Below are 26,551 nucleotides of genomic sequence, written 5' to 3' on the forward strand. Positions count from 1 at the left end.
GGGTTGATTGAACTTCTTCAAAGGACAGGGACTCCCTTCTATACAGGAGAGATTCTTTTAACTGAGCATGTGATCGAGGCAAAGCGCACAATAGTAACAGCGCTTGATCTTCATCATCGATTTTCACATCAATATTTTCAAGATCAAGAATCAGCTTTTTGAACATATCCTACTGCTCAACAAACACTTTGTCTTCAATCATCTTGAATGAATACAAAGCTTGCTTCAAGTAGAGTCGATTTACCAGCGATTTGGTCATGTAGAAACTTTCAAGTTTCACCCATAACCCCGATGTCATCGTCTCCTTTGATACCTGTCAAAGAACCTTATCACCAAGGCTCAACAAAATTGCGCTGTGTGCTTTCTCGATCATGGTTGTCTTCTTCTTTTCGTTAATGTAGCGTCCATAGCCGCCGCTCCCTTCAACGCTTCCAAACAACCCTGCTGAACCGGTAGGGCTTTCATCTTAAGTGCCACAGATAGAAATCGTTCACTCCGGTGAACTTTTCAATCTCATACTTTGTTGAAGGAATCTTCTCCACGCTCACCGCACCAATTTGTTGTGAATTCAATGTCAAGAACAAAGTATAAAACAAGGGATGAATAAATAACAAGGAAGAAGAATAAGAACACAAGAATTGGTTATAACTGCTATTCTTTTACTTTCTCTTAAAAAACAAGATTACAAGTTTACAAGAATAACAAATAACCTCTTTCACCCTAAATTATGATTTGATGTGTTGCAACGGTGAGAGTCTAGTATGCTATTTATAATAAAACCTAACATACTAACTAATGGGATTTTTCCACAAGGCCCATTACACAAGCCAACTTAATAAACAATCTAACTTAGCAAATTAGGGTTTAAACACTAAACCCAATTTAACATGCTAACAACCCTAGCATCTTCGACATCAGCATGTGAACAACCTTTGACTTCATGCTTAATCCTGTCGAACCAAGAAGCTACCCTTCGACCATACTAGAGTTCGATCCAATATCTCACAATAATAATAATATTAATAGTAACAATTGTGAATTTTTGTAGCAGTAGCATAACCAACTTTGGGTATAATTCGACCGAGTGAAAATTAATAACAGACTCGGAAATTAATTAACCGAGTAGTATACTTTAGGCGAGTCTAGAATTGATTCGATAACCGTAGATTGGCAACGTTTTGGCAATTTTTTGACTTGTTGCATATCTTGAAATATTGTGAACTTTATGATTGTTGCAGGAAAACTAAAGTGACGAGTAAATATTGATAATGATCGGTGTGATTTGACGATCTAGGCGAATGCCTTATGCGACGTTGTTTTGTGATTGTGAGATATTGGATCGAACTCTAGTATGGTCGAAGGGTAGCTTCTTGGTTCGACAGGATTAAGCATGAAGTCGAAGGTTGTTCACATGCTTGCGTCGAAGATGTTAGGGTTGTTAGCATGTTAAATTAAGTTTTAGTGTTTAAACCCTAATTTGTTAAGTTAGCTTGTTTATTAAGTTGGCTTGTGTAATGGGCCTTGTAGAAAAAGCCCATTAGTTAGTATGTTAGGTTTTATTATAAATAGCATACTAGTCTCTCATCATTGCTAAGCTGTAAATCCTAATTTAGGATGAGAGAGGTTATTTGTTATTCTTGTAAACTTGTAATCTTGTTTTAAGAGAAAGTGAAAGAATAGCAGTTATAACCAATTCTTGTGTTCTTCTTATCTCCCCTAATTCCCTTTTATATTTTGTTCCTGACATCGTTTTTCATAACAAATTGGTGCGGTGAGCATGGAGAAGATGCCTTCAACAAAGTATGAGATTGAAAAGTTCACTGGAGTGAATGATTTCGGTCTGTGGCACTTGAAGATGAAAGCTCTACTGGTTCAGCAGGGTTGCTTGGAAGCGTTGAAGGGAGAGGCAGCCATGAATGCAGAATTGACGGCAGCGGAGAAGACGAATATGATCGAGAAAGTACACAACACAATTTTGTTGAGCCTTGGTGATAAGGTTCTCCGGCAGGTATCAAAGGAGACGACGACATCAGGGTTATGGGTGAAACTTGAAAGTCTGTACATGACCAAAATCGCTGGTAAATCGAGTCTACCTGAAGCAAGCTTTGTATTCATTCAAGATGATTGAAGACAAAGTGTTGGATGAGCAGTTGGATATGTTTAACAAGCTGATTCTTGATCTTGAAAATATTAATGTGAAGATCGATGATGAAGATTAAGCGTTGTTACTATTGTGTTCTTTGCCTCGATCACATGCTCACTTCAAAGAAACTCTCCTGTATAGAAGGGAGTCCATGTCCTTTGAAGAAGTTCAATCAACCCTGTATTCAAAGGACTTGAATGAACGAAAGGAGCATAAACCTTTGACTGTTGGTGAAGGTTTGGCCGTTAAAGGAAAATTCTTGCGAAAGAATGGTAAGTTCGACAAGAAGAAAGGCAAAAGCTAGCAGAAGTCTTACAGTGGCGAAGCATCTAGTATTCGATGCTATCATTATAAAAAGGAGGGTCGCACATGAAAGGTGTTCCCTGAACGCCTGAAAGATTATGGAGGTATGGATAATTGCAATGCAGCCATTGTTCAAGATGATTTCGAATCATCTAATGTTCTTATGGTTTCAAGCAGTGACTCTAGGAAGGAGTGGATTATGGATTCAGGTTGCACTTGGCACATGACTCCAAACAAAGACTTGTTCGAGGAATTATGTGATCAAGATAGTGGATCAGTACTGCTGGGAAACAACAAAGCTTGCAAGGTTGCAGGTGTTGGATATGTGAGATTCAAGCTCCATGATGAGTCAATAAGGTTGTTGATTGAAGTCAGGTATGTTCCTGATTTGAAGAGAAATCTGCTTATTATTGGTGAATTTGACAAGAAAGGATATGTTTTCCAAGGAGAGAAAAGTATCCTAACAGTCATGAAGGGGTCGAAGGAAGTCTTGAGAGGCGTGAAGAAACAAGGCTTGTATACCCTTGAGGCTGAAGTTGTAAGTGGTTCGACAAATGTTGCATCCACGAAACCTTTGTCGAAGACAGAAATCTGGCACATGAGATTGGGCCATGTCAGTGAAAGGGGTCTGGTCTAATTAGGGAAAAAAATATGCTTGGTGGAGACAAAGTCGAAAAACTGAAGTTTTGTGAACCCTGTGTACTTGGAAAATCTTGCAGAGTGAAGTTCAACAAAGGCAAACAAAGAACACATGGATCCCTTGATTACATCCATGCTGATCTTTGGGGGCCTGGAAGGTGTCCATCACATTCAGGAGCAAGGTATTTTCTATCCATAGTTGATGACTATTCCAGGAAGTTATGGGTATTCATCTAGAAGACTAAGGATGAAACTTTTGAAAATTTCAAAGGTTGGAAGACTCTGGTCGAAAATCAGACTGGCAGGAAAGTCAAGAGTTCGAGAACCGACAATGGCCTTGAATTTTGAAATGAGGCATTCAACATTTTTTGTGTTGCCTCTGGTATTGCAAGGCACAGAACTACTGCAGGGACTCCATAGCAAAATGTTTTGGCTGAAAGGTTTAATCGAACTATTTTGGAGAGAGTCAGATGCATGTTGACTAGTGCGGGGTTAAAGAAGGTGTTTTGGGCTGAGGCTGTTTCGACAGTAACATATTTGATAAACAGATGTCCTTCGACGGTGTTAGATATGAAGACACCTGAAGAAGTTTGGTCGGGACATCCACCAGATCTCGACAAACTGAGAGTATTTGGCTGCATAGCCTATGCTCACATTAGGCAAGACAAGGTCGAACCTAGAGCTCTGAAATGCAAGTTCATGGGATTCCCTGAAGGAGTCAAAGCTTATAGGCTATGGTGCCTAGAGCCAGGTCACAGGAGGTGTATCACCAGTCGAGATGTAGTTTTCAATGAAGCTGAAATGGATTTCAAGAAAATTGATGATGATGATGATGATGGTCGAAGTGCAGAAGAGCTGGAACAGGCAGAGATTCCTGTTGAGGTGGAGCATGTTGATGCTGAATTGCATATCCCTGATGAAGTCGAAGAAGAAGCAGAAGATGCTGAGGAAGTTGAGGAAACTGTCGATGACTACCTATTGTTAAGAGATAGGTCGAGAAGAGTCATCAAGTCACCTCTGAGACTTGGGTATGCAGATCTTATAGCTTATGCCTTAATCTCTACAAGTGAGGTTCTAGATGAAGAACCTAGAGACTACAAGGAAGTTATGAGGAGTCGAAATAAGACCGAATGACTGAAGGCCATGGATGATGAGATGAAATCTCTTCATGATAATCATACTTGGGAACTGATCAAGAAACCTGCTGGGGCAAGGTTAGTCAGCTGTAAATGGATTTTTAAAGTTAAGGAAGGGATTGAAGGAGTGACGTCGAAAAGATACAAGGCAAGGTTAGTTGCAAGGGGTTTCACTCAGAAAGAAGGTGTCGACTTCAATGATGTGTTTTTTCCTGTTTTGAAACATAGGTCCATTAGAATGTTGCTTGCCATGGTGGCACAGTTCGATCGTGAACTGGAACAGATGGATGTGAAGATTGCATTCTTGTAAGGTGATCTAGATGAAACAATCATGATGGGGCAACCTGAAGGGTATGTCGAAAAAGGGAAGGAAGATTATGTGTGCAAGTTAAAGAGATCTTTGTATGGGCTGAAACAATCTCCTCGATAATGGAATAGGAGATTCGACAAGTTCATGGCACGCATAAGTTTCACTAGAAGTCAGTTCGACCACTGCGTTTACTTCAGATTTCGACCTGGTAATTCATTTGTTATTTTGTTGATTTATGTGGATGATATTCTCATGGCAAGCAACAATATTGGAGATGTGGCGAGGGTAAAGGCTGAACTCAATAAGGAGTTCGATATGAAGGATCTGGGAGCTACTTCCAGGATTCTTGGAATTGACATTCGAAGAGATAGAAAGAAGTCAAAGTTATGCTTATCTCAAGAGGCATATCTACAAAAGATTCTCGAAAAGTTTGGTATGTCGAATTCGAAGCCAGTTGTAACTCCAACAAACCCTCAATTCAAGTTGAGTATTGATCAGTGTCCCAGTACTGATGTCGAAAGAGCCTATATGAATAGCATCTCATATGCTAATATAGTTGGTTCTTTCATGTATGCTATGGTCTGTACTAGACCCGACATAGCATATGCAGTAAGTCTTGTAAGCAGGTACATGGCGAATCCTGGAAAGGCTCACTGGCAAGCATTGAAGTGGATTTTAAGGTACATAAATGGGTCTCTGAACAGAGTCCTAATTTATGGTGGAGCCTTGGGTGAAGATAGTAAACCAGAAATTGAAGGATATGTCGACTCTGATTATGCAGGTTGTATGGATTCCAGAAAATCTATTTCTGGATATGTTTTCACTATGTTTGACACTGCAATTAGTTGGAAAGCAACACTTCAGAAGGTTGTTGTTCTATCAACCACTGAAGCGGAGTATATTTCCCTAACTGAAGCTGTGAAAGAAGCATTGTGGCTTGAAGGTTATGCGAAGGAGCTGAAACTTCAAGGTCGAGGTATCACTGTTAAATGTGATAGTCAAACTGCAATACACCTGTCGAAGAATTCAGCCTATCATGAGCGAACTAAGCACATTGATGTGAGGTTGCATTTTGTCAGAGAAGTAATCGAGCATGGAGAAGTCCAAGTGCTGAAGGTTTCGACTGAAAACAATGCAGCTGATATGATCACCAAGACATTGCCGAGTTGCAAGTTTTTCCACTGTATGTAGTTGATAAAGCTGCATGAAGAAAGCTAGTTTGTTCCCTTGATGCTGTAGAGTTAGATCCAAGGTGGAGATTTGTGAGATATTGGATCGAACTCTAGTATGGTCGAAGGGTACCTTCTTGGTTCGACAGGATTAAGCATGAAGTCGAAGGTTGTTCACATGCTTGTGTCGAAGATGCTAGGGTTGTTAGCATGTTAAATTAGGTTTTAGTGTTTAAACCCTAATTTGTTAAGTTAGCTTGTTTATTAAGTTGGCTTGTGTAATGGGCCTTGTGGAAAAAGCCCATTAGTTAGTATGTTAGGTTTTATTATAAATAGCATACTAGTCTCTCATCATTGCTAAGCTGCAAATCCTAATTTAGGGTGAGAGAGGTTATTTGTTATTCTTGTAAACTTGTAATCTTGTTTTAAGAGAAAGTGAAAGAATAGCAGTTATAACCAATTCTTGTGTTCTTCTTATCTCCCATAATCCCCTTTTATATTTTGTTCCTGACATCGTTTTTCACAACAGTGATTGAATAGTGATTTGTTGCATTTCATAGTGTCTCATGAATTGCATGTTGTTGCGACGGCCTAAGAATTATGGCAAACACGACGGCCTGAAAATTATGGCAAACACGATGTAACATCCGAAATTTTTACTTGATAGATTTAAACTCACTTAAATTTTTGGTATTTTATTTTTATATTTCATGAAAGTATTTTATTTTTTAGAAAAGTTTGAAAATAAATATTTTTTTGTAATAATAATAATAAATACTAATAGCTAATTTTTTTATTCTCTCAAAACATGAGAAACTATTTACACTATTTTATAGAATTAATATCCTAAATTAATTAAGATTTGTGTACATGACAAAATACATATTTAATTAAGTCTAACACTAATAAATTGTTACATTACTATTTTAGTTTATCCAGTATTATAATATAATAGTATGGCTATATATTGCATGTCACGTAAAAGTACAGTTAAGTATATCTTATGACCTAGTTATATGACATTGTAACTTTAATCAGACAATATTAATTTTAGGTACAATTCCCATTTATAATGAAAGCAAAAACAATTTCATGCATAGGGAAATTTATTATTCTGATAAGTTTCATGGCACTACTATTTTATTTAACTTTTACTTGTCATGTAATAGTTACATAAGATAAGGATACATGCTTAGAGTAAATACCTCACAACCCTATAATCTATTTGTTGGAACAATCAAAATAATACACCTCTACTTAATTTTGAGTCATAAATCTAGATGAATACACCTCTCCCTACTATGATATGTTGGACCAATCATAAGAGGACCAACAAATTTTTACTTTTTACAATCTTTTATCTCATCATTCTTGTAAAAAATTAATATTTTACTTCATCAAGACTAGTATAAATAGCTAATGTCTTGCTACAATTTTCATTCACACTAGAACCTCACTCTTAGTATAATTCCATATATATAAGCTCTTTTCAAATCTTGTTTACTGCAAACACAAAATCTAACGAGATTATAAGGTATTTACTAGTCGTCTTCATTACATTTATAATACTATTATGTATAAGTTTTAGTTTTAATATTTTAATTAATTACTATTTTAATGTTGTCATAATATTAAAATAATTTCATTTAAAAACATTATTAGGATTATACTCCCGGTTTTTTTATAAAAAAAAACACATCAAATATAAACGAGGGTATAGTCTAATTGACAATTAATATTGAATACATATTTTATATATTTAGAGATAATTTTCTATTTACTTTCTAAAATTCTTACAACCCGACGGTCTATGAAATTTAGGTTCTTTTCAAGGATCGCAAAGCAACATCTGAGGAAATTTTCATAGCGTCTCCAACAACAAAAGGTGGGGGCAAAGATTTCGTATTTGTTGGGACGATTAGCGTAGAATAGTTTAATATATATGAGTAGTGGTGACCCAAGCCCTACTAGAGATAAATAAGTAAGGAGAGCCTATTCTCGATTAATGATTTTCACGAATCACTAAACGAGGTTACGCCGACCTTAATTATTTATCATAGGAATAATCTATGACAATTTGAAATTGTATTGTGTTTGTATTGTTTGATTATTTGCCTACATGTTTATTTGATTTATACTTGAATGATTATGATTGTTATACTAGGAAAAAGATCTATTAATCCTTCGAGGTGAGAAACAACAACATTTTTCAATCCCCAATAACATAAGTGAAGTTGAATACATTGAACTATTGTATTTGGTTGGGTTCTGGCTAAGGAAAGACTTGGTCGACTATGCCTTTTACAGTCCAACTGTCTTTCCTAGGAAGTCAACCATACACTATTCATTGTACAAACCGAACTTATTGTGTATATGTAGGGTTGGTGTGATCGAAAAACAAATGACAAAGACACATTGAGGTTATTGGTAGCACCCAACATAAGTACTTAGCATATGGTAAGTTCTTGAAGATTCTATTACTTCTTGGGGTTACAGTTTCCATGATCTAATTAAGGGTACATATAAACTCTACTTAGAAGTGTGTAAGTCCACTGCCGTGTGTATGGGCGCACGAGGTTGATTAGCCGCCTGGATCCTGACAAGGATTTTTCTGTGCACTTGGCAAGATAATTAGATCTTGGCCTGTTTATTTAGGGGCAATCAACTTATAACACTTGGACTCCACGTGAAATCAGGTGGCGTTGCTCTTGGTAAATGGGAGAACGTTGGTGGCATGTGGTCACGTGACATCTGATCTCGGTAATTGGGAGGATGTCCTTGACAACGTTAGTGGCCAAAGTCAGCATATAATATAGAAATGCATCAGGATAGATAGACCCTAGCTTAGAAGTACACATTTGAAATTAACACGCTTGATTGATTATTTGTGTTTGACATATATATTCCTATTTTATGCCAAATCCCAATTTTATATACTTGTACGAAAATCTTAGCCCCGTGTTCTCTATGTTTTGTATTTTTCATATAACCTTACAAATGGGGGGCCATTTCCTGACCCACATCCGCATAGCGGAGGGTCATAGATTATGGAGCACGCTCGAGATTGAGTACTATGAAGGCGACGAAGGCGAAGAAGGATGGAGGATAGATGCTGTTACTGATACTCTGACCTTCACTGGCCTAGTGACTTATACATATAGAAGTCCTGGGATGTATGATGCTTTATTTACCGCTCCCGTTCAGATTACTCAAATGTTACCATTCCACCGTATTTGGGATAGCCATCGCCGGTTTCACTAACCCGCACCACAGAACTTGGGCAGAAGACGTGTAGATGGGGATGCCCGTACTTACCGGCGTCTGTTTGGCCAGGTTTACCGTGGACGAGGCCGTGGACATGGGTTTCGACATGTGTCTACGGATCAACCTGCCTCAAGTGAGTATCAACCTGCCCGTGGACAGGGATAAAGTGAAACAATTGAATCCTCACTTGACTATTATAGTAATTACACTAGTGTGTCGACCATGGATTCTCTTCTTCCCTCCTTTTCTCTCCTTCATAAAAAACAAGTGTAAGAGAGAGAAAATATTAAAAAGAGATAGAGATAAGAATATCAAAGAGATGGTTGGAGACAAGAAATTAAAGGAGAGAATCCAAGTATGTGTCGTTCATGGATCTCTCCTTCATTCCTTTTCTCTCCTTCATCAAAACATTGAAGGAGAGGATTTAAATCTCTAATGTGTTCACATATTATAATGTAATTTTTTGTTTATAATTGACTATTATAAATTTAGGCGAACAATTATGTAATTATATTTGAGGCATTATAAAACATTAACTATGAGTATCTTTTTAATTGATATTTGAATATCAATTCAGCCACGTTTAAATCCAACCATTGTTGAACTGTTTGTTACATTAAACAAAAAATAATAATTGATTTTAAATAAATAATTAATGGAGGGCTTAAATTAAATCCTAAGATAAAGAATCTTATATCTTAGTATAAAACAAACAAAATTTTTATAAATAAGTATTAATATATAATTGTGATACTTATCTAATCATGGATTCTCGAGTTCAACATGAGGAATGTGACATCTGATCTATATCAAAAAATTAAAAAATAAAGTAAGCAATTTTATATTTGTGATAAAAAATGAAAGAGATGATTACTTAGAAAGAAAAGGGGAGGACAATGGTACAAATATGTGATCGTGTTAGGACTTTCACACCGCATTTGTTGTTGTTAAGCAGTGAAATACAGACACGTAAACAAATAATTAAACTTATAGAGAAAAGGAGTGTGCAATTAAAGTTAAATAACATATTAATAATATAAAAATTTGTAGTGGAGTGTGCAATTGTTAAGTCATCTATTATTACTTTTTGAAACATATGTTCTATTTACAATATTTAAAAGATTGTCTGATCTAATCTAGAATAATGGGAGAGTTGTTGATTTCATTGGCACTCAAACCAGGTCTGGGTCATGAGGCCACTTCTAGAAGGCCAATTTATAAATCAAAATGTGGAAAGTTTATTATGCTACTATGTAATTTTGGTTCCCTTAAAAAAATTTTTCGAATAATGGTCCTCAATAATTTTTTTATCTGCAATTTTAGTCTCTACCGTCAAGTTTTATTGACAGAAACTGACGTGACATAAATTACAGAGGTTTAACCTCCTCAATTTGATCCACCTCTCTGTTGTAATTTTCATATAGGCGAATAAAAAATTTATTGCTTTTACTTGATGTAATTCCTTGAATTTCTTGCCCCAAGTGCTGTAAGAAAAAGTAATTAATTTACATATTATTCAAAGGATATAAATATTTCCTTGCACTGAATTATTCCATATAGCTACAAGAAAAATAAAGTATACACTTTATAAAACAATACAATTTAATAACTGAACGTAAACAATATGAATAAGAAAAAAAATAGGCACTTTATTAAAAATTATTATCTCGGTAAATAAATCCCAGAAACATAGTAATATATGAACCCTAATTATTTGTAGGTTTTATAATTGCTTAATTCTCCTTCTCCCATTGTTTAAAAATTAGTTGAAAATAGGACTCTATTTTATTAGTAAGGAATCCCTGTTTCACTATCTTGGCCTCAACATTATTAATACGGTCAAGTGTAATTTGATACAGTTCTAATTATTGATTTCATATTCTTCTGGCGATAAGGAGTTGAATATCAACTTTATATCATTAAATTCTTTAAGGGTCTTGTTGATTTCCAACTTTATATCTTTAAATATTTTAAAGAGCTTCTCCATCTTCACTCTTTCCTCTGCATCTCTTGTATCAATTTTTAGAGTCTTGAAAGTGTTCATCAATTTGAAAGCTCGTCTTCTGGATCGATTCTCATAGCATTGTTGTTCATCACTTTTAAAAACTCATTATATTTATCTTGAAATTCACCATTCTGCCCAGCGTTGTCACCACAATCCTTCATCGCGAAAACAATTATAATAAGAAAACAATAATTCAGTTTTATTCATTTCAAAATAAATGAATAAAGGATGTACATACCATTTGATTTGATGGATGTATAGGAATGAACAATTCATGGCCATGGAAACTTTTCATGGCCATGAATTGTTCATTCCCATACATCCATGTGAATTTAATTGAGGAAAGATATTTCTGGAATAGAATTGGAGGTGCAGATCAATTTTTTGGTTTTGTCTGGGTTGGTTTAGAGGAGATTTAAAACCTCCGCAATTTGTGTCATGTCAGCTTCTGTCAATAAAACTTGACGGCAGAGAAGAAAAATTTTAGAGGGACCAAAATTGCAGGATCGCATATTTATAAGGACTCTAGACATATTTACCCCTATATTTTTTGTATGTAATATTTTAAACTCTACCAAAGTTAAAGTTAACCAAAATATTTTAAATAATTACTTTTTATTTTCTTAATAACTTTTGCTTTGATGTTATTGTAATTCACATTTTATAAATTTAATGTCGTGAAAAGGATACCAAGAATAGAGTATAAATTGATTATAACTGTTATTTTCTATTTTCTCTTTTATCAAGATTACAAGTGTTACAAGAAAAACAAATAATCATCTCACCCTAAATTATGACTTGCAGTATATAATGATGAGAGACTAGTATGCTATTTAATAAACCTAACATACTAAGCAAATGGGCTATTTCACAAATTACAAGCCAACTTAGGATACAAGCTAACTTAAACAATTGGACATAACAAACAGGCCCAATTCGAAATCCTAACAACCCTAACATTTTGACACCCACATACTAGATAACATTTCGACTACAGTATGTAGGTCTGCGACACCAACAAGTGAACATACTTCGACGCATGCATAGACCTTGTCGAACCAAAAGCCTCTCTTCGACCCACTAGAGTTCGATCCAATTCTCACAAATCTCCACCTTAGACCAAACTCTATAACATCAAATTACAAACTAGCTTTCTCCATGCAGGTTTATCAACTGCATACAGTGGAAAACTTGCAACTTGGCAATGTCTTGGTGATCATATCAGCAGCATTGTGATCAGTAGAAACCTTCAGCACTTGACTTCTCCGCGATCAATTACCCCTCTAACAAAATAAAATCTCACATCGATGTGCTTAGTTCGCTCATGATATGCTTAGTTTCTCGACAGGTGTATAACACTTTGACTATCACATTTAACAGTGATACCTCGACCTTGAATTTTTAGCAACTTCACAAAACCTTCAAGCCATAATGCTTTTTTCACAGCTTCAGTTAGGGCAATATACTCCGCCTCAGTGGATGATAAAGCAACAACCTTTTGAAGTGTTGCTTTCCAACTAATTGTTGTGCCACACATAGTGAAAACATATACAGAAATAGATTTCCTGGAATCCATACAACCTGTATAATCATAGTCGACATATCCTTCAATTATTGCTTTAATATCTTCACCCAATACTCCACCATAAATTAGAACTCTGTTTAGAGATCCATTTATGTACCTAGTAATCCACTTCAATGCTTGCCAGTGAGCCTTTCCAAGATTCTCCATGTACCTACTTACAAGACTTACTGCATATGTTATGTCGGGTCTAGTACAGACCATAACATACATCAAAGAACCAACTATATTAGCACATGTGATGCTATTCATATAGGCTCTTTCGACATCAATACTGGGACACTGATCAATACTCAGATTGAATTGAAGGTTTATTGGAGTCACAACAGGCTTTGAATTCGACATACAAAACTTTTTCGAGAATCTTCCATAGGTATGCCTCTTGAGATAAGCATAATTTTGAATGCTTTCTATCTCTTCGAATGTCAATCCCAAGAATCCTCAAAGTAGCTCTTAGATCCTTCATATCGAGCTCCTTATTGAGTTCACCCTTTACCGTCATTACATCTTCGACATTGTTTCTTGCTATGAGAATATCATCCACATAAAGTAACAAAATAACAAATGAATTACCAGGTCGAAATCGAAACTAAACACAATGGTCGAACTGGCTTCTAACAAAACTTATGCGTGCCATGAACTTGTCGAATCTCCTATTCCACTGTCGAGGAGATTGTTTCAGTCCATATAAGGATATATTCAGCTTGCACACATAATCTTCCTTCCTCTTTTCGACATACCCTTCAGGTTGTCTCATCAGGATTGTTTCAACTAGATCACCATACAAGAACGTAGTTTTCACATCCATCTATTATAGTTCAAGATCGAGTTATGCCACCATGGCAAGCAACATTCGAATGGACCTATGCTTCACAACAAAAGAAAACACATCATTGAAGTCGCCTTCTTTCTAAGTGAAACCCCTTGTGACCAACCTTGCCTTGTATTTTTTCAACGCCACTCCTTTGATTCCTTCCTTAACTTTGAAAATGCATTTACAGCTGACTAACCTTGCTCTAGCAGGTTTCTTGATCAGTTCCCAAGTTAGATTATCATGAAAGATTCCATCTCGTCATTCATGGCCTTCATTCATTCAGTCTTATTTCGACTCCTGATAACTTCCTTATAGTCTCTAGGTTCTTCGTAATAATCAATTTCAAGAAAGGTTGAACATTCATACTTTGATGCGTGAGAGGAGACGAACAGTGTCATTGCGAACGGGGAGTTTCATGGCGGAACCCTAATTTTGCTTCTTCACTTTTGCCATGGAAATCTCTTCTCTTTTCCCTGAAGTTTTAGCTTATCCCCCAAATTTGTTAGAAGATGCTACCAAGAAACTAAATAGCAAAACTCCACTTTCTTCTCCAGTGACACTGAAACCAGAAGCTTCAAAATCACTTGCACAAGCCTTAAAGGGGGCTTGTGATATCCCAACATCTCAACTCTCAATTCCTGTAATCAAAGGGGATAGACCATCTATTACCATTCCAGAAGATGAATACAGAGCTGGAATTGAAGAATGTAAGAATAACCTTCATGGTAGAGTGATATGGCCCAAAGGAGCTACACCGCTCACAATCGTCGCGCTTCGACCAAAGCTCTCTTCTCTGTGGACTGATGTGAAAGGATGGGGAGTACTCTCTTTGGGAAAGGGATTTTATGAATTCACGTTCTCAAACATTAAGGATATGCGGAGAGTTAGAGCTACAAGTTCAATTGGCCTCAACCCAGGTTCATTGAAGTTGTTCGCATGGACTAGAGACTTTAATCATGCTCTGCAAAATAATACTTCAGCTCAGGTTCGGGTGCGTTTTTGGGCTATCTCAGGAATATTGGAGGCCCCGTATCCTTTTTGCGATTGCGAGATGTGTTGGTACACATATATGCATCGATTCAGCATCTGCCAAATCTCGTGTTGACAGAACTTTAGGTCATTTTGTGAGAGTTCTGATTGATATGGATCTTTCTTTGCCATTGCATCATAATGTGCTTGTTGAAAGGGAAAGTTTCGCTTTCTTTTCAGACATCGAATATGAGAAGTTACCAGCTTTTTGTGGTCATTGCAGGAAATCTGGCCATGAGGTTCATGACTGTAAAATGCTCAAAATACAACAATCTATTCGAATGTGAAGAACCAAGAGAATATGAAGCATCAAGAGAACAAAGAGACTATGGGATATAAGCCGGGGGCAATTCCTGCTGATCCTATGGAAAACTCTGAAGAAAGATGGATTGAAGTTGGTAAAAGGAAGGCAGTCGGGCCTACTTTTGTTATTCAGTCCTCTGGCAGCGGTCCTATTCTAGAGCCTATTAATAATCATGTTGATAATGAATCAATTTTGAACAATGGTGTTGCTGATCTTGAACAGGTCAATGAAGTTATTTAATGTTTTTTGCAGAACTATGTTACTCAGCCCCAGAATCTTTCAGGTTCTCCTTATTCAGTTTTTGTTGACGAAACTCAAGGTCCTCCGGACAAGAGCAATGTAGAATTTCTTCAAAGCTCTTGGGACAATCTTGTTATCTTACCTGAACCAGATGGTCCCTTTACATAAGCACTATCAGGACTCAAAGTGAAAAATTCTATCAAGGTAAAAAAAAGAAAATCTCCTCCAGGTCTCAAGAAGGACCAGAGAAGCCTGACTTATGAAGTGCATTTTCTGGAACATTCGGGGTTTGGCTATTGCCCCATCAAGATTAGCCTTGAAGCGTGTTTTAAAGACTCACAACCCTGACTTCCTTTTTATTGCAGAACCGAAAATGGCTTTTTCAAAGTTACCTAATAATTGGTTTGATAGGCTTGGCCTAAAACTTTTTGCTTCTACTATTTTACAAATTCCTTCTGTTATACCCCAAAATTTGCCCGCATCTTTTTTCAAGGAGAAGACAACAGACCTCTGTCTAAAAATTTGGAGTTTTATATAATCTTGGATTTTATTTTATAAATATCCTGATTTTATGAATACCCAGTTTTTAGAATATTTTTATACGGTATTTTGGTTCGCAGTTGAATTTATTCTTACACAAATGCCAAATACTGTTTATCACTTCATACGTTGTTTATTTGAGATTTATTTTCAGATAAATAATACTGACGCAATTGGTACAGAATCAAATTTTGCAGGCGCAGAGTCCAGGGATTCAGACTGTACTGGTAACAATTAAATTATTATTGGTTTTGTTTCCCACTAATTTTTGTACTATATTATTGTTTTCAAATCTCTTTCTTTCTTTTCAAATCTTTTTCTTTCAAATCAAACCCTAACTTTATTCTATACATCTTTCTTTTCAAACCCTACCATACACTTTCTTTCAAATCCTACTACCACTCAAACTTTCCTTTTTTGTACGGTACCACTTCATTCCCCAACGTCTCCATCCCTCTTTTCACTCTATAGATACCCCTCATTTTTTCCATAAAATCTCACATCAAATTTCACTCATCTCCCAAATTTCTATCATACTATCTCATAATTATTTTCTCTTCTTCCCCGGCAAAAATGGCAAAGTGGGTGGATACGTTTTTTCTTGTTGTCATCACTGTTTTTGTGGTGATCATGTCCTTTTTCTGTCTACATAGTCCTGAAAAATGCGGACCTGGGATGCTTGCACTCCCGTACATCTATATATTGTTGTTTATAGCATGGGTTTTTAATCGTCATACTTAAAGTTTGTCGTATCTTTCGCTTTCAAATAATGTACCGTTCATTATATTTGTCGTACTGTTCGCTATATTTTTATGTAATATTTGTACTGTCAGTATTAAATATTGTACTATCTGTTGTACCGTCGTTTAATTATCGAGATAATATTATGTGTGTTAATTGCTAGTTAAATATTTATTTCTGTGCATTAAATCCTTTTCAATTTTATTATCGATAATTTCGTTCGCGTACAGTATATTTTATTTGTTTATTATGTTTGTGTTTTTCTAACAACTCATGTAAATAATTTTTCACCATTAACACAACAAAAACAAAAAGAAAAAATTAACTTTAACTATTAAGTTTTCACTTTAACTGTTACGTTAATGCCCGGACAGCCAGTTAACAGTCAAACCCGCTGACAGCACGATTCTCCGTGTTTGTACCATTAGTCAAATCAATCTTTCGCATTTCAAATTTCCAAGATTTTTGTTCTAGAAGTCTTCTGATAATCACAAGATCAGCAGAGACTCAACACTGCACGAAAATCAGGTACGCCTAACTGTCTCCTACACAAACAGTCCCTAATTAGGGTTTTTGTTTTTTTTCAGGAGAACGAGTTTTTGAGACCTCAAATGGATTTCAAGGATATCCATATGTCTCAAAGTACCACCAGAAAAATTTTCAAACTTCGATTCGCTCGGACGCACAGTCAACAGCTCAAACAATCAACAGACGACTAGTTTGACCGAAAAGTCAACAGACAGACAAAAATGCAATTTTTTGTCAACATCCATATTTTGTCAAAAGATTCATCATTTGATCAATGGTTTATCATAACTCATCAAGAAAAGTTCAGAAATCGACAAAACTCCAAGTTTCAAAATTAGGGTTTTCTCCTAAAAAGTCAACTGAACTTTGACCGGCCATAACTCCCTCCTCGTTCATCCGAAAAATTCCAACCAAAGCTCATTTTGAAGGAAATTCAATTATCTTTCAAATGAAATTGGTCCTATGGTCATTGGATTTACCATTTGGGAAATATGAGCCAAGACATTTCAGGTCATTTTCAAAGTCAACAAAAAGCAGTTTTTTGTCAAAGCCCATAACATCAAGATAACTTCTCCAAATGCAAAAAAGATTCCAAAGTAGCTTGTAAAGGACATCTTGAGGTTTATTAAAAGTACAAGAACTCCTTCATATGATCAAAATTGAGGGAGTTATGCCTTGTTGAAGTTGGTCATTTTTTGGGAAAATGCATGAAACCAACATTGATCAAAATTGTTTTTTTCCCAAAAGGGCCCAAGCATTTGTGATCCAAACATGTTCCTAATAATGTCTAAGGCCACCCACGACCAACATTAGGCCCATGACATTTTTATTTCTTTTTTGATTTAATTTTACTTCATTTAAAGTTAAATTAAAAAAGAAATGATCCAATGCTTTGTCTCTAGCATGAGTCACCAAGATTGATTCAAATTATGGGGCAGAGATGTACAGAAGACCTATGGCAAGAGGGGTGAAGAAAATTGAAGCCATGGCCAAGATTTTCAAAGCTTTTATTCATAAAAAATTCAAAAATTCAAAGACACTCAAGTATGCAAGAAAAGCTTGGTTGCTTAAGTTCTAAGCACTCAATGTTGCCTATATATAGCATGAGTCTATCAGCATCAAAGGAACACGAATTCTGAACCAAAAACATACTTGTATCACACTTGAAAATTTCAAAGAAATTTAAAATTCGAATTTTGAGTTTAAGCTAGATTCAAGTGCAAATAATCATCCAAACACAATCCTCAAGTAATTCTGAAACTATTCCAATCATTTCCAGCAATCAAAACACCTTGAACCAAGCACTAAAAGCCCACGGTTTGTTCAAACAAAAACCTACAAAAATATAATCGTACATGCATATTTAACACGATGTAATCATATATTTGAGTTTGGTTTGTTGTTCTGATCATTTCTGGATAGTCAATTAAGGTTTGGTCACGTATTCACGAAGTTACCACTTTAGGGTTCTTGAGCTCTATTTTGGGGTTTTTCGTTTAAGGCAAAATTAGACCAAACTAAGGCCATGGTTGTGATCAGTGGAACATTTGCAATAGAACCATGACCTCGCGCCAAATTTCTTTTGCGTCTAACCCCTATTCGTGTTGCACAGGTGTAAAAGATTGAAGCTTTTTATAGCTCCCTGCAAATGAGCGGTGTAAAAAGTGTTTCTAAGGAAGAAGATGAGACGTGGCTCCCACCCATTGGCCAGAGGGCGCGCGCGTTTTATTATTTTTAAAATTTAGATTCTGTGTTTTGCAGCGTACGTACGTGGCATATTCCCTCGCTCTGGTCACCATCAGATGCATCTGATCACTTCATCCAACGCACACGCTTTGCTTGTCCATACCATGGACACACCAGCCAACCACACCTGATCAAATATTTTATATTTTCTATCTTATTTAATTTTCTTTTGCAAAATTATTTAAAAATAGTTTTAAAAAATTAGAAAAATATGCAAAAAAATATTTTTAGGGTGATAAAATATTGTATTAATTTTTGACACAAAAATATTTTATTTTTCTTAATAATTAAAATATTTTGTTTAATTAATTAGATAATACTTATATATTTATCTTTTAATTATTTCTAACCTATCAAAAAATCAGAAAAAAAATATTTTCTTTTTATTAAATTAAGTTTATATATTATAAACTAATTTTGTACATATTTAGAATATTTTTCTCTTTAAGTTTAATTTATGTGTATAATTATTTGTATAATTATATGTTAATTAACTTAATAATCTCCAAAACAATTTCAAAAATCACAAAAAAATTAATTTTATTTTAAAATTAATTAACAAATCATTTGGACATATTTTAGACTTAACTTTTTAGGTTTAAATTTTATTTATAATTCTTAACCTTTTAATTTAATTAATTATGCATTAATTTTAATTAAAATCAACCATCCAAAAATCCAAAAATATTTTCCCTTTATCTTATTGCAATTTAAATTCATAGATAAGTGTATAGGTTGTCAAATTCATGTAAATAGCGTAGTTTACATTTCTCGCACAATCGATGTAATAGCGTAGATTTACTTTCCGCATTTTACATTCCCGCACTTTAATTTCTGTACATATAAAACTGCATGTATGTCAAGAATGATAACTGAAGCGCTACTTCACTAATCTCGAATATAACATATCTGAAAACAGAACACAATCACACTTGCACCTCTTAGGGTAATCCCTCTGTTACTTTTTTTTTCAAAAAAATCAATTCTACTGTTCAAATACAATTCAAACTTCTGTCTCTATCCAGTCAAGGAAAATTTTCTAAAGAAATAGGAAAGAACCTTGTAAACTTAGGGTATACCTCCTAATTGCTTGCTCAATCAAAAACAACAAAAGCTCTTACACATCACTGTTTTTCCAAAACAAAACGTTCAAAAGACTACACTTTGTATATATCCAAACAAGGATCATTACGAAGTTAAAAATCTTTTTTTTCAAACCATCAAAATATCTTTCGAAAGATAAATACTTTGTATACATCCGCACATGGATACAAAGGATGCTAACACCTTCCCTTTGTATAACATACCCTCGAACCCAAAATCTCTTTAAGGTCTTTTTCTGTTTCTTTTATAAACTTTTCCTTAATTGGATAAAATAAAAGTCGGTGGCGACTCTCTGATTTTCACAACTCAAAAATAAAAGAAGAGTCAGTTCGCATCCCACAAAAAACCGAGGCGACCCCTTTGGTGTCTTTGCAAAGAGGATATTACTCCTATAGTTCTCTCTATTTCTAGCCAAGCTATCGCTTTTACGGTTGATCTGGATAATAAGGTATTAGCAGTGGGTGCGGTGTATGCCAACAAAAATTTATACAAAAGAATGGAGCTTTGGAAAGATCATTCTGAATTGCAAGGCGCTTACCCTCTCCCCTGGGCTTTCTTTTGTGATTTTAATGCTATTTTAGGTGCCCATGAACATCGGGGCAGGCTTAGTTTGGCTAAAAGACCTATGTTAGATTTCCAAAAATGGACGAATGATAACTTTCTGATTGATGATGAGACTAATTGTATCCTAACTCGCATCACCTCGGTGGAGGAAATTTTGGCAGCTGTGTTCATCCTGAATGGGGATAGCGCTCCAGGTCCTGATGGTTTTGGAGCTATGTTTTATCAAACATTTTGGGAAATTATCAAGCAGAATGTGGTGAATGCGGTAATTCAATTCTTCTCAACTGGTTGGGTGATGCCGGGTTTCAATGTTGTAACTCGGAGGGAGAACTGACTTTTTAATATGTTTCGCAAACAATGTTGCGGTGAGCAGGAGTCGCCACTGACTTTTATTTTATCCAATTGGAAAGGATAAAATAACAAGAAATACCTTTGACAGATTTTGAGTTTGGGGGGTAGGTTATACAAAGGGAATGTGTAAGCACCCTTTGTATCCATGGCTATCCATGGGTTCTTAATTGCTTAGCTCACTTTTTGAATTGTTTGATTTGTTTGAAAGGAAGTATAGTGTGTGTTTAGAAAAACATTTTTTGAATAAGGACTTTAACTTGTAAATAAGTGTAGCCTTTTGAAAATTGTTTGAAAAGGAGGTGTGAAAAGCACTTTGAATTATTGAGTAAGCAATTAAGAACTACCTACCCTAAGTTCGTCTTTCTTATTCTTTTAGTCTTTGAGGAAAAGAGACTATCCACACCATTAGTTAGTGGGAAGTCCTTTCATTGGATGTGTTCGGGTCATCGTTTGCCATAAGTCTATCCATACCATAAGAAGGGCAGGAAGTCTTTAGGAAAGGATGAGAATAGTCATTGGAGGCAACCAGTAAGGATACCTTAGCCCTCGAAGGGACGATCATCATTTATCGAGGCAACATCGAGGGACGAGATCATTTTTCATAGGAAACTCGAAGGGACTATGATCTTTTATCGAAGGGACTATGACGATTTGATTTGAAGGCAACATGTGCTAAGGTATCCCTACATCCGAGGGACTTGACTATTATTCGAAAGATAGCATAAGAGAGATTATCTTAAAGGTGAGTGTGTGTAGCAATCATGTGTGTTGTGTTCGGTTATTTATCTATCTTGAGTTAGTGATCTAACGATTGCTTTTATTCTTGAACATATAATCCTATACATACATCTAGTAGTTTTATTTGCAGAAAATTAAAGGTGCGGAAAGTAAATGTCCTACGCTATTACAAGGCTTCGGGGAGGGGGATTACAATAAAAACCCGTCGGGGATGCAGAAAGTAAAGTGCGAGAAATTAAATCCTAATTACTATTACATAAAAATTGAATAAGCGACCTATACATAATTTCTAGAATTTTAAATAAGAAATTAAATAAGCAAAAACAAAGAACAAGCATGCGATATTCATTGAATATGAGATGAGAAGAGAATCGCGTTGGGAAAAAATCAGGGTTAAGGAGATTTGGGTTAGTGATTGATGAAAACCTGATTACCTAAATTAATTAAACCAAACCTAGTTAACTAAATTAATTAAATCAAACCTAATTAACTAAATTAATTAAATCAAACCTAATTGACTAAATTAATTAAATCAAACTTAATTGACTAAATTAATTAAATCTAATTATATAAAAAACTAAATTTAATTGTTTAGTTTTTTAACTAAATGATTATTGTTAAATAAAGGATTGAAATTAATTTTTGGAAGTTAATTTGAAAAAAGAACAATAAAAACAAAATAATGAAACAAAAGAGAAAGGGGTGCCTGGATCCAATAAGGTTGTCCGCTGAATGCCTATGGTGAGGCTGCGTCCTCAATCCGTTCGTTCTGGCTTCAAGCTAATCCAAGAGTCGGTGCATGAGGACGTACATTGTGGACTCATGAAAGCGCATGCACTGGATCTGAAAGTAAGTAATTTGTAAAAATACACAGCCTGGATCGGATTCGAACCCAGGTCTCTAGGGACGCTTTCCACTCTCCCTTGCCAACTACTATGCACATGTTACTTGTTAATATATTAACTGCATAACAATAAATGTGAAATAATGAAAATAATGGGACAAGTCAACAAGGAAAGTCAGCTGGGCCCCATCTACACACGCCTGGCCAATGGGACGAAGAGAGAAGTCACATAATTGTTGACTGGCCAATCACACGAAGGGAGAAGGATATGGAATATTAACTGCCTAATTGGAATCAACGAAAGGGCCACGAGTTCATAATCCACTTTCTCCTTCCACTGTTCATCTTCTTCAACCTTTTACCTGCAGATTCTTCTTTGGATTTAGCTGCAAACTTTCCTTCGGATTTTTTTCGCGAGTTCTTCCTCCGCCATGGCTGCGCCTTGAAACCTGCAAAGGACACCACAAACAAAAAGAACACTTACCCAGATCCCCTAAATGGGATGCTGTGATTTCATTGAGACCGTCGCTTCTGTCTGAAATTGCTTGTAGACACGAAAACGAAAGGGTTTCTTTCATGAGCCCTAGCCATGGTGCCATGTGATTCGGCCACGATACACTCCCAATGACGGTCCATACCTGCTCTAAGGGACCTCAGGGACTCACAAATAGTGTTAGTTTAAATCAAAACATACTGAGCAGTAAGATTCGATTAACAGAACAAAAGCAAAAAAACGAGTTCATGCATGAGGTCATATAACGTATTGTGCTCATGTTTATAGATCCATGCTTACTCAATTATACCTCAGGAGCCAGTTAAGATGCTTGGAGAGCCTTGAATCTTCCTAGAATTTGTCCTTTACTCGTGCCCTAGCTTTTTATGATTTTTGAAAGTTTTAAAACCCTTATGCTTCAACCTCTTCCTTCCAATTCCGTTTCCCTTATTTCAGATTACCTTCAGGTACTTATACGGATGGATTTAGGGTTGCTACTTTAGAAAAAAATTAATCAATTAGTGACATGGAAATTGAAAAAGATTTTGTATAAAATCTTTCTAATTTTGGACACCATGCTAATTCATGCATATTTCCCATTAAATCTTGATCCTTAGATTGATTGAATGAATGGAGATTGGATCATAAAACTTATTTCATTCAAATGTGATTTTATTTGATTTATTTTGAATTAAATTAATAAAATCAAATATAAATATAAATAAAATAAAATCATGAAATAAAGTTTTATATGATTAATGGGCCTCTCTTGAGCTTAGAATTTCGTGCATAGCCTAAAATTATAGGCCCATTACTCAAAAATTGGAATTTTGTCAATTAGGGTTTCACCCTCTTCTTGAAACTCGACCAACTTATGCAAACCATAACTCCCTCAATTTTTAAGGTATGGAAGTTTTCTAGTACTTTTTGGAAAGCCCAAGATGTCTTCTACAATCCACTTTGGAACCTTTTTTGCATTTGGATATTTCATCTTGATCATATTGGCTTTGACAAAAAACAGCTTTTTGCAAACTTCTAGAAGGGCCTGTAATATTTTGGCTCATGTCTCTCAAATGAAGAATTTTGGGCCTTGTCTTTTGAGATACAAAGTCGTAGAGAATTCAATTTTCTTCAAAATGAGCTTTTGTTAGGAAATTTATGATGAACCATGTGAAAGTTATGGCTGGTCAAAGTTCAGTTGCTTTTAGGTCAAAAAGCCTAATTTAGAAACTTTGAGTTTTGTTGATTTCTGAACTTTTCTAGATGAATCATGATCAACCCTTGGTCAAATAATGAATTTTACTTCAAAATGTTGATGTTGACCAAAAATAGGAGTTTTGACTGTATGTTGACCATAGTTGACTTTCGGGTCAAACTAGTCGACTGTTGACTTTTGGAGCATTTAACTGAGCAATCTTGTGAATCCGGGCTTGAAAATTGGCATGAGGATACTCTGAAGCATATGAGAGGCTGAAGATGTTTTCATGTTGGCTGCATTTGTGGTAAAACATTCCTGTTTGATGTTGTGTTATGCAGGCTGCATATGTGTTAAGCTAATACAGGATCTATAGTGAATGTCATGACCGATGTCATGACATCCTTGTGTGACAGCAGGAGCTTTTATAATTTATTAATTGTGTTTCCCGATTTCTCTCAATTAACAATTTAGGAAACCTTTTATTGTGTGCTGAATATTTCGTCCAGAAGATCTTGCTGACAGCACATTCTGTAACAACCAGATGGTGTATAAATTAGGTTAACTTGGTTAACCCTAATTTGTTTCTAAAAAAGCCCAAGGCCCAAGAGCTGCATATAAAAAGACTTCAATCCTAATTTGGAATGCAGAGAGAGAATATTGTGTATTGTGAAGAACCGTAGTTCTGTAGCTGTCTCTTGTAATCCAAGCGATTGTCCTTGATGATTGTGTTGGAATAGGTTGTGTGTGTTACTTGTCACTCTAAGCTTTTAAGCACGAGTGTGTGTCTCTTGATTGAAGCTTTTATGAAGATCAAGGTGTGTTTTTGAAGAGTGTCTTCTTTCTGTAATTGTTATATGTTTATTTGTAATCACTGCTGTGATTGAGGGGGAGTGAGTGGAGACACTCAGGTCTAGGAATAGATTGGAATTTCATTGGGTAGGTTTTAAGTGAGGAGTTGTAAACGGGGGAGTTTAACTCCGAATTAATTCTGCTTATATTGGATTCCCTCCCTGGCTTGGTATCCCCTAGAGTAGGTTGTTTAAAACCGAACTGGGTAAATAATTATGTGTGTTCTTTATTGTTTTATGTTGTTCTGTTATAATTATCTATGTTGTGTAATTGTGATTGTCATAACATCCAGCAAGACATCGAGTGTGTGTCACTAGAATTTTCAATTGGCATCAGAGCAGGCACCCTGCCTGTTTACATCTGGGTGAGATTTAGGGATAACAAAACTCTGGTACTATGGAGAAGGAACTGTTAGTATTTGGGAATAGACCACCTATCCTGGATGGCTCTAACTATGACTACTGGAAATCTCGTATGGTAGCAATCATAAAGTCTGTGGACAGCAAGGCCTGGAGAGCTGTGGAAAGCGGATGGAAACATCCTGAGAAGATTATGGAAGATGGAACCACTGTTCTAATTCCTGAAACTCAATGGAGCAAAACTGAATAAGCGCTAGCTTTGGGCAATTCCAAGGCCCTAAGTGCCTTGTTCAATAGGATTGACAAGAACATATTCAGGCTTGTGCAACACTGTGAGCTAGCTAAAGAAGCTTGGGATATTCTCAAAACAGTACATGAAGGCACATCCAAGGTAAAGATGTCGAGACTTCAAATGCTTACCACTAAGTTTGAAAATCTCAAGATGAAAGAGGATGAAACCATTTATGAATTCTATATGAATGTTCTTGAGATTTCAAATAACTCAGGAGCCTTAGGAGAAAAAATAACTGAGAAAAAATTGGTAAGAAATATTTTCAAATCACTGCCTAAGCGATTTGATATGAAGGTAACTGCCATATAGGAAGCCCAAGACATCAACAACATGAAAATGGACGAACTCATTGGCTCTCTACAAACCTTTGAGTTGAGTATCTGTGAGCCGGTTGAAAAGAAGAACAAAAGCATAGATTTTGTTTCCAACACAGATGACGAGTCAAGAGAAAGCAATGGTGGAAGTGATAAAAATCTATCAGAAGCCATAGCCATGCTTGGAAAAAAATTCAACAGACTTATTAAAAGGGTTAATCAGAAGTCCAGACCAAATGTCAAGAACACTTCCAATGACATCAACCAGACCTATGATCCAAGATGAAGATTCAAAGCCGATGAGAAGCCCAATCAAGGGAAAGGGGTTCAGTGTCATGGATGTGAAGGATTTGGACACATAAGACCTGAATGTCCTACCTACCATAAGGAGCAAAAGAAAGGACTGTCTGTCACTTGGTCTGATGAAGACTCCGAGTCTGAAGAAGAAAATGCAAGACATGTCACAGTTCCAACAAGAATCTATGAATCTGATGATGATTCCACTAATGATGAGCTAACCTTTGATGAACTTGCTGCCTCATACAAGAAGTTGTGTATGAAGAATGCTGAAGTCTGCAAACAAGTGGAGAAGAAAGAGATAATCATAAGAGAACTAGAAATTGAGAAGAATAAACATCTTGCAACCATATACTCTTTCAGTAGTGAAGTAAGCATGTTGAACTGCAAACTTTATCAAATGACCAAGTCTTTCAAAATGCTGAACAATGGAACTGATATTCTAGAAGAAATTCTAGAGTCTGGACAAAGAACAGGAGACATGTCCAGAGTGGGATTTGGGGCTAAAGAGGAATTCATCTCTGGGTTCAGGAGAGCAAAGCCCGAGACTTGTGTGACCAACCAGATGTCAGCTCCAATGTCACAACATCAAGGAAACAGAAGAAGGAGGCATTTAAAGAAGAAATTCCAAAAATGGAGGTGCCATCACTGTGGA

The sequence above is a fragment of the Vicia villosa genome, linkage group LG2, assembly GCF_029867415.1.
Source record: "Vicia villosa cultivar HV-30 ecotype Madison, WI linkage group LG2, Vvil1.0, whole genome shotgun sequence".
NCBI lineage: Eukaryota > Viridiplantae > Streptophyta > Magnoliopsida > Fabales > Fabaceae > Vicia > Vicia villosa.